The sequence below is a fragment of the Protopterus annectens genome, chromosome 10.part0 (assembly GCF_019279795.1).
Source record: "Protopterus annectens isolate FY-2018-M chromosome 10.part0, PAN1.0, whole genome shotgun sequence".
In the NCBI taxonomy this organism is placed as follows: Eukaryota; Metazoa; Chordata; order Ceratodontiformes; family Protopteridae; genus Protopterus; species Protopterus annectens.
The window spans coordinates 373,439,229-373,448,327 of NC_056744.1; positions in this window are offsets into that span (position 1 = coordinate 373,439,229).

Below are 9,099 nucleotides of genomic sequence, written 5' to 3' on the forward strand. Positions count from 1 at the left end.
GAACTCAAGTTGAAATTTTGGGCTTCGGGGCTCTGGTGGAATGAGGCCTAATGCCCTTAGGCACTGATTTGTCATGCTGAAAATAGCAGAAATGGATGCAATGGCCTATACATTTAAAAATATAGTCTGTTTTGAGATAGCCTTTCCTTGTGATCCTGCAGCATATGACACTAAAAGTTGCTCAGTCTTTCTGAAAGCTTTAGTTCTGTCCAAGAAGAAGTGTAACTGCCTGTGTATGTCCAAAGAATGCAGAATTTTCTCACCCTTGTTCTGTGGATTTGGATAAAAGGTAGGCAAGTGAATGGTTTTGGTTGAGGGCCACACTGGACACCACCTTAGGTATGAATGTAGGGTTTGTCCTCAGAGAAACCCTGTCTGGATGAAAAATGATAAAAGGTTCCACAGCCATGAGAGCTTGTAACTCAGAGACTCGTTTTGCAGAGGTTATTGCTAGGAGCAGAGCTGTTTTCCAGATAAGAATTTTATATCTGCTGTTGATGCTGGCTCGAAAGGAGGCAGTGTGAGTTTTTCCAAAACATAACTGAGGTCCCAGGCCGGAATTGGTGCTCTCCTTGGAGGCCTAATGTTTTTTGCCCCTCTGAGGTACTGCCTTATTAAAGGATGAGAAAAGATAGGTGGTTCTGTATTGTAATGGGCTGAAATGGCAGAGGCATGAATCTTAATTGATGAGAAAGAAAGGCCTTTGTTCAACATCTCAGTTAGGTATTGTAAAATCTGAGGGATATTTGGTACACTCGTGTCAATGCCTTGTTCCTGGTTCCATACACAGAATATCTTCCATTTTTCTGCATATGATTTTCTGGTACTGGACTTCCTAGCCTCCAAGATAACATCCATAAGCAGCTTTTGAAAGAGGAGTGTTCTGAATGGCTACATTACCCGCCATGCTGCCAGATTTAAGGTCCTGAGTTGGCTGTGCAGGATCTGATTGTTTTGTTGGGTCAGCAAGTGAGAAGTTTGAGGCAATATCCATGCTGGACCTTGAGACAAGCTCTTTAGGATTGGGTACCAGTGCTGGCATGGCCAGTCTGGTGCAATCAGTATAATTTTTGGCTTCTCTTGTCTGACCTTTAGGAGTACCCTGGGAAGGAGAGGCAGTGGAGGAAAGGCATATACTGTTAGATTTTTCCAGCTGAAGGATAGGGCGTCCACTTTCCATGCTTGCTTGATAAATCCTTGTGCAAAACCTCTGCAATTGGCAGTTGTGAGGGGAGGCAAATAGATGTCTGGGCATCCCCATTTCTTTGTTATCATGCTGAAGACTTGTGGATCCAGTTTCCATTCGTCGGGATCCATGAGGTTTTTGCTTAGTTCTTCTACCAGAGTACTTGTTTTTCCTGGCAGGAATTGTGCTTGCAGGTGAACTTGAAAAGCCAATGCTGTGCCCCATAAGGTCATCGCTCATCTGCAGAGGAGGTAGGAATGTGTACCTCCCTGCTTGTTTATGTACCACATGACCGTAGTATTGTCTGACTTTATCAGTAGCTGTCCTGGATGAAGCAGGTCCTTGAAAGCTGTCAGGGCATTTTGAACAGCTAGCATCTCTTTTTGATTGATGTGAAGATGCATCTGGTTTACAGGCCATGTGCCCTGAATACATTTTCCTGCCATATGAGCCCCCCCCAGGCATAATCTGATGCATCCGTTGTCAGTGTCTGGCTGTGGGTAAACTGAATGGCAGACCCTTGTTGTGGTGACAGGCTTCTGCCCACCATCGAAACTCCTGCTGCAGGCAGGGAATGAGTGCAATTACTGTCTCCAGGCTGTGGCAATGCTGGGTCAAAACACTTTTTAGATACCATTGTAGTTTCCTCATAAGCAGTCTGGCATACGGAATTAGTAGAATGCAGGATGCCATGAAACCCAAGGCCTGCAGGATTTTCCTTGCAGATAAGTGGGTTTTTGTTGCCAAGTTCTTCAAGTAAGAAGTCACTTGCTTTTGTCTGATGCGAGATAAGCCATCTGGGCAGCTGTATTTAAGCTTGCACCCAGGAATAATCATCTCTTGAGAGGGCACTAGTTTTGATTTATTTTCGTTTACTGTGTACCCTAAGCCAATTAGTAATCTTTTTACGAATGCCAGATGCTTTAGAAGGATGTCTTTGTTCTCTGCTTGAATTAGGCAGTCATCCAAGTAGGGATATATTTGAATTCCTGTCCGCAAAACGCAATTACTGGTGCCAGGCATTTTGTGAAGACCCTGGGCGCAGTAGATAAGCCAAAGGGTAGTGCAGAGAAAGTACAGTTTTGTACCTACCATAAATGTAGATGTCCAATAGGTATGCATCTGCAGTCATAACATATGGGTTGTCCTGCCTCAGGCAGCTTTGGTCGGATTCCAAAGTCTGGGTCTGGCCTCGGCTGATGTCGCACCTTCCCCGACATCAGAGCGTCTGGGGTATAAAAGCATCAGCCGACGCCATTTTCCTCAGTTTTTCTTGCCCCGGATGCCAGGTGCCCTCTAGGAAGGCTAAATTTGGATAAACGCAACAGAATTCCAAACATTTGCAAAATTATATATATATATATATATATATATATATATATATATATATATATATATATATATATATATACATACACACACACACACACACACACACACACATGTATATACTAACAAATACACCACAATAGATTCCCCCAGCTAGCTAAAAGAGGGGTAAGCACCCTAGGAATACCACAGAGGGGTAGGAGGGAGGGTAAACCTGACTGCAGATGCATACCTATCAGACATCTACATTTATGGTAGGTACAAAACTGTACTATGCCCTTCAAGGATGCATCTGCAGTCATAACATATGGGTAGAATACCATAGCCAATCTGGGGGAGGAGGTACTAAGAAAAAGACTGTGTAGTTAAGATCCCCTGCAGGACTGCAGTAGCAAAGCCTGCTCTGGATCTGGAGTATAAAGGTAGATTGTAATGTTTGGTAAATGTATGCACGGAGCTCCAAGTAGCAGCTTCTAAAATGTCCTTGGTAGCCACCCCTTGTAGGAAGGCTGTAGTGGTGGCTGTGGCCCTTGTGGAATGAGGCCTGATGTTTGCAGGAACTGACTTTCCATGAAAGGAGTAACAAAATCGAATGCAATTTCCTATCCATTTTGAAATTGTATGTTTGGAAATTGCTTTTCCTTGCACCCCAGCAGCATGTGCTACAAATAGTTGGTCAATTTTTCTGCTACTTTTAGTTCTGTCCAAATAGTAGCGTAGTTGTCTGTGTATATCCAGGGTGTGCAGAGTTTTCCCCTATTCTGTGGGTTTGGGAAGAACGTAGGCAAGTGAATAGCTTGGTTCAAGGATACCCTAGATACCACTTTTGGCATAAAAGTAGGATTAGTTCTTAGTGTAACTCTGTCCTGATGGAAGATAAGAAATGGCTGTACTGCCATTAATGCTTGTAACTCAGATACTCTTCTTGCTGAAGTTATTGCCAGAAGGAATGCAGTTTTCCAAGACAGAAACTGAAGATCCGCTGTTGCTGCTGGTTCAAAGGGAGGAAGTGTTAGTTTCTCCAAGACAAAGTTGAGATCCCAAGCAGGTAAAGGGGGTTTTCTTGGAGGTTTGATATTTTTGATCCCTCTCAGAAATTGCTTGAGGAGAGGGTGTGAAGATAGGTGGATCCACATTGTATCCTGCTGAAATTGCTGAGGCATGAATCTTAATGGAAGAATAGGAAAGGCCATTGTGGAACAGTTCTGCTAAGTATTCCAGAATATGTGTCATGCTTGCCACTGTCGCATCTAAACCTTTTGATGTGTTCCAAATGAAAAATCTTTTCCATTTAGCTAAGTATGTCTTCCTTGTGGAAGGCCGTGACTTCCATGATAATGTCCTTCACTCTCTGTGATAAAACATTTTGTTTTGGATTTAAGGGATTTTCCAGGCAGTTAGCTGCAATGTTTTTAAGTTGGGATGCATGATCTTGAAATTGTTCTGCGTCAGAAGAAGAGGCCATAGGGGGAGAGGCCATGGTTTTGCCTGTGACATGCTCCTCAATAGTGGATACCAGTGTTGCCTTGGCCAGTCTGGAGCTATCAGAATCACTCTTGGCTTTTCCTCCCTGATCTTCAGTAGAACCTTGTACATTAAAGGGAGAGGTGGGAAGGCATATACTTTTAGAGCTTTCCAGCTGAAAGAGAGAGTCCACCCTCCATGCTTGTGGGTGGTATGTCCTTGAGCAAAATGTCCTCAGTTGATGGTTGAGGGGGAGGCGAACAGATCTATCTCCGGCGTTCCACATGCCTTTGTTATGAGTTGGAAGATGTCTGGGTGTAGCATCCATTCGTGTGCATCCATGGTAGTTCTGCTTAAGCTGTCTGCCAGCGCATTCTCCTTTCCTGGCACGAACTGGGACTGCAGATGGATATTGAGTTTCAGGCATAGCTCCCATATATTCATAGCCAGCCGGCATAGAGGGTAGGAGTGTGTGCCTCCCTGCTTGTTTATGTACCACATGACCGTGGTGTTGTCTGTCCTTATTAACAGGTGGCCTTGATGGAGGAAGGGTTTGAAAGCCTCAATTGCATGCATCACTGCCAGCATTTCCTTTTGGTTTATGTGCATGTGTAGCTGTCCTTGAGACCATAAGCCTTGGATACAGTTGCTCTCCATGTGTGCTCCCCATCCTTGGTCTGAAGCGTCCGTGGTGATGGTTTGTTTTGTTTTTGGCTTGTTGAAAGGCAACCCTCTCTGTTGGACTGGCAGGCCTGAGCCCACCACAGGAATTCCTTTTTAAGGCAAGGAATGATTGGTATCAAGGTTTCCAAACTGTGACTGTGTTGAGACCATACACTCCTTAGGTACCATTGCAATTTTCTCATATGCAGCCTGGCCTGCGGTATCAGAATTATGCAGGATGCCATGTAACCCAGGGCCTGCAGGATTTTCCTTGCAGTAAGCTGAGCTTGTCTTGTCAGATTCATGAAGTAATCCGGAAGTTGTTTTTGTTTTTCTTCTGTGAGAAAGGCCATTTGGGTGGTTGTGTCTAGATCCGCACCCAGAAAGGTTATCCTTTGGGATGGAACCAGTCTTGATTTTTGGATGTTGACTGTGTATCCCAATGCCTGTAGCAGGTGGATGGCATAGGCCAAGTCTTATCAAATTTACCTTGTTGTCCGCTTGTATAAGGCATTCGTCCAGATAAGGGTAGATTTGAATCCCCTGAAGTCTGCAGTGTGCAATTACTGATGCCAGGCATTTCGTGAATACTCTGGGCGCAGTAGATAAGCCAAAGGGCAATGCTGAGAATTGATAATGCTCTGATCCTGCAAGAAATCTGAGGTGTCTCCTGCAGTTTGGTCGAATAGGGACGTGCAGGTATGCCTCCTTGAGATCTAGAGTCACCAGCCAAGACTCCTTGCCCAACATGGGAAGAAGTTGCTGTAGGGTCAGCATCTTGAATTTTGGCACAATGAGGTAAGTATTCAGTGCGGACAGGTCGAGAATAGGCCTCCATTGATTTTCTTTACTTGGTACAAGGAATAGTCTGGAGTAAAATCCTTGGCCTTGCTCTGAAAGTGGTACCTTTTCTATAGCTTTCATTTGAAGCAAGTTGTTGATCTGCTTTAAAGCCTCTGCCCTCTGATTTGGTGGTAGGTTTGGCATTCCGTTTCTTTTTGGCAAAGTGTGGAAGTGGAACCTGTATCCTTTGTCTATTATTTGCAGTGTCCATGTGTCCCTTGTAATATAATGCCAATTTTCCGAGAATAAAGCAAGCTTTCCCCAAGGGTGCTTCCAGTTGAGCCCTGGTGCGGAATCAGTAAAGTCATTGAGCCTGTCCTGGTGTAGTAGTAGTTGTTGCTGCTGTTGCACTACCTCTCTGGTTGGCAGGCTGCCACTGGCTGACCTCTGTAAGAGCCCCTAGATTGGCCTCTGCCTCTGGGGCATCTGTTCCTGCCTCTCTGGGCTCTGTCCGAGTCTGGAAAGGACCAATTCTTAGTAGGCCAGTTTCTGCTGAATCTCGGTGGTTGTACTTGTAGGAAATCCTTAACTGTTTGCACAGATTTTGCCTTTTCTTCATACTTTTTTTAAGACCTCCTGAGCAGAGGAGCCAAATAAATTTTGTTTCTCCATTGGAGCATCCAGGAGTTTAGCTTTAACATGGTCTGGCAAAGATTGTTCCTTCAGCCAGGCATGCCTATGAATAACTGCCCCAGTCATAGCTGACCTAAATGAAGCCTCCAATGCATCATAACCACATTTTAAGAAATGATTACTAACCTGCTGTGAGTTGCGTACCAAATCCTGAAGGGATTTACGGTCAAGGGGCTCAGGAGAAGAAAGCTTCTTGTTCAGTTCATCTAACAAATACTCTTGGTACTGTATCATATGAAATTGACAATTTAGTGCCCTGACGGAAAGAGTTGCAGAAGTATATACCTTCTTTCCCCATCTCTCTAAAGTTCTCGACTCTCTTTAAGAAGGTAGAGGATTTTGGCAGTGGCAGCCGCCACCCCCTTAGGCCCCAGACTAATAGTTTCTGGGTCTGCATTATTGGCTTTATACAGATGAAAATGAGAATCCGGGACCCTGTAGTATCTATCAGGTTTGGCAGGGGCCGGGGAGAGTATCAGGGCTGTACTACATCATTGCACACATCATCAATTACATTCAAAACAGGAGGTATAGCTAAGGGCCTATGCTGAGGCAAATGTAAAAGGTCCTTAATCTTTTCTAGAATCAGAGAAATCCTGACCTTGCCATTGAAAATGCTCTCTCATGGAGTGTAAAGTCTCACCAAAGGAAAACTCTTCAGGAGGGGAGGCCGAAGGGATAGATTCTTCTGCATCAGAATCCTCATAGGGCGAATAAGCCTCCTCCTGGTGGTCTGACAACTCAGAACCATCCGAGGACTCATCTGAAGAGAGTGGGTCAGAAGGCTCAGTCCTGGGCCTTTTGTCCGGTGGAGGGTGAGAGGCCCTGTCCGGGTGAGGTTGTGAACCTGTAATTAAAGAAATAAGGTCCTCTGCAAGGCTGAGGATCTGAGAACTAGAGGTAGGCCTCTGGGATGTAGTCTTGGGAGGCAAAGCTTTAGAAAGTTTAGCAGCTTTAGCCATGGAAAAGGCCTTAATGGACATGGAAGCAGGGGGCCTAGCTGCCCCACGTGCAGGAGTAGATATGTCCAAAGGTATGGTGTCGGACATATCCTGGGCACTGGTTTCGGTAGGTAGCTCGGTAGCCGACTCAGCCGGGGCTTCCCGGGCCACGGTGGTCGGTTGAGTGGATTCGGATGAAGGAATCTCAGAGGACTCTGTTTCGGCCGAAACAGAGACACTCGCGGTAGGCCTTACCGTGGTTTCAGCCGAAACCGCGGGCCGCGAGTGTCGGTCCTTGTCCTTTCATTTTTTTTCACCAAATGTGATGTCGGAGTCTCCGACGGCGTTTTATATGCAAAACTAGCCCCAAAAAATTCCTCTGCAAACTCCGACTGACGTCTAAGAGTTCGTCAGTTGAAGGAAGCACAGGCTGAACAGGATGATACGTCGTGGTCTGGGCCTAAGCAAGGAAGGCAGTAGAAATGGAAATCCTTATGAGGTATTTGTTTCCCATAAGTTAAACAATTTACTTTATCTGACATCGGCTGAGGCAAGAAAGAGTCCCCAACGGGGTACTTAGCTTTTTTGAAGTTTTCGGTAGCTGAAATCACTGGATCTGACCGACCGGCACTTGCGAACTGCTTCTGCTTCGGGCACCGCGCGGCAAGAAAGAGTGAGGAAAATGGCGTCGGCTGATGCTTTTATACCCCAGACGCTCTGACGTCGGGGAAGGTGCGACATCAGCCGAGGCTAGACCCAGACTTTGGAATCCGGCCGACCGAAGGGCTGCCTGAGGCAGGACAACCCATAGGTTATGACTGCAGATGCATCCTTGAAGGACATCTGGTAATGCATTGAGCCAGTTATGAATCCGAGGCATCTTCTGCAAGATTGTCTGATTGGGACATGCAGGTATGCCTCTTTTAGGTCCAAAGGTACGAGCCAAGCCTTCTTGCCCAGCATGGGCAGTGGCTGCTGTAGAGTCAACATCTTGAATTTTGGAACTTCCAAAAACGTATTTAGTATAGACAGGTCCAGTATTGGTCTCCAGGTTTTGTCCTTTCTGGGTACTAGGAAAAGTCTGGAGTAAAATCCTTGCCCCTGCTCTTGTTGTGGTACTTGCTGAATGGCCCTCATGTCCACGAGGGCTGTAGTTTGTTTTTGTGCCTCTGCCCATTGACTGGGTGGCAGGTCTGGCATACCTTTTGACCTTGGTAGAGTGTGAAAATGGAACCTGTAGCCTTGGGACACTATGTTCAGGACCCATTTGTCTTGGGTAACAATTTGCCATTTTGATGAAAAAAGTGCTAGTTTTCCCCCTAAGGGGGCTGCCAAAAGAAAAGTGCTGGGATCTGGCAGAGGAAAGTCATTGGGACTGTTTCCTGTAAGGTTGTGATTTGTCTTCTCTTTGAGGTAGGAGCACCCCATTGTTTAGGCCTGTATGAGCCTTGGGGCTGAGATCTGCCTCTGGGACGCCTTTGTGTTCTGTCTGACACTGGAAAGGACCAATTTTTAGAAGGCCAGTTCCTGCTAAACCTGGATGGCTGTACCTGTAAGAAATCCTTGACTGTCTGCATGGATTTTGCTTTATCCTCCATTTTTTTCAACAGCTCTTCTGCTTTAGTACCAAACAAAGTATGCTGTAATGGTGCATGTAATAATTTTGCTTTAACATGATCAGGCAGACTCTGTTCCTTTAACCAAGCATGCCTTCTAATAACAGAACCTGTAACAGTGGCCCTGCAAGAGGCCTCCAGTGAATCATAACCACATTGCAAAGTATGCTTTCCAACTTCAGCTGCATGCAATAAATCCTGCAATTCCTTGTTCTCTGAGCATTCAGTATTTGTCAACAATTTCTGTTTAAGCAGTGACATTAAATATTGCTGATATTTAAGCATATGCTTAAGCCAAGCCAAGGTAGCAGAAGTGTAGACTTTTTTTCCCCCATCTGTCTAGAGCCCTAGAATCCCTATCAGAGGGGACAGGGTATTTTGCAGTGAAAGCTTTAACCCCCTTGGGACCCTGAGATATAGTTTC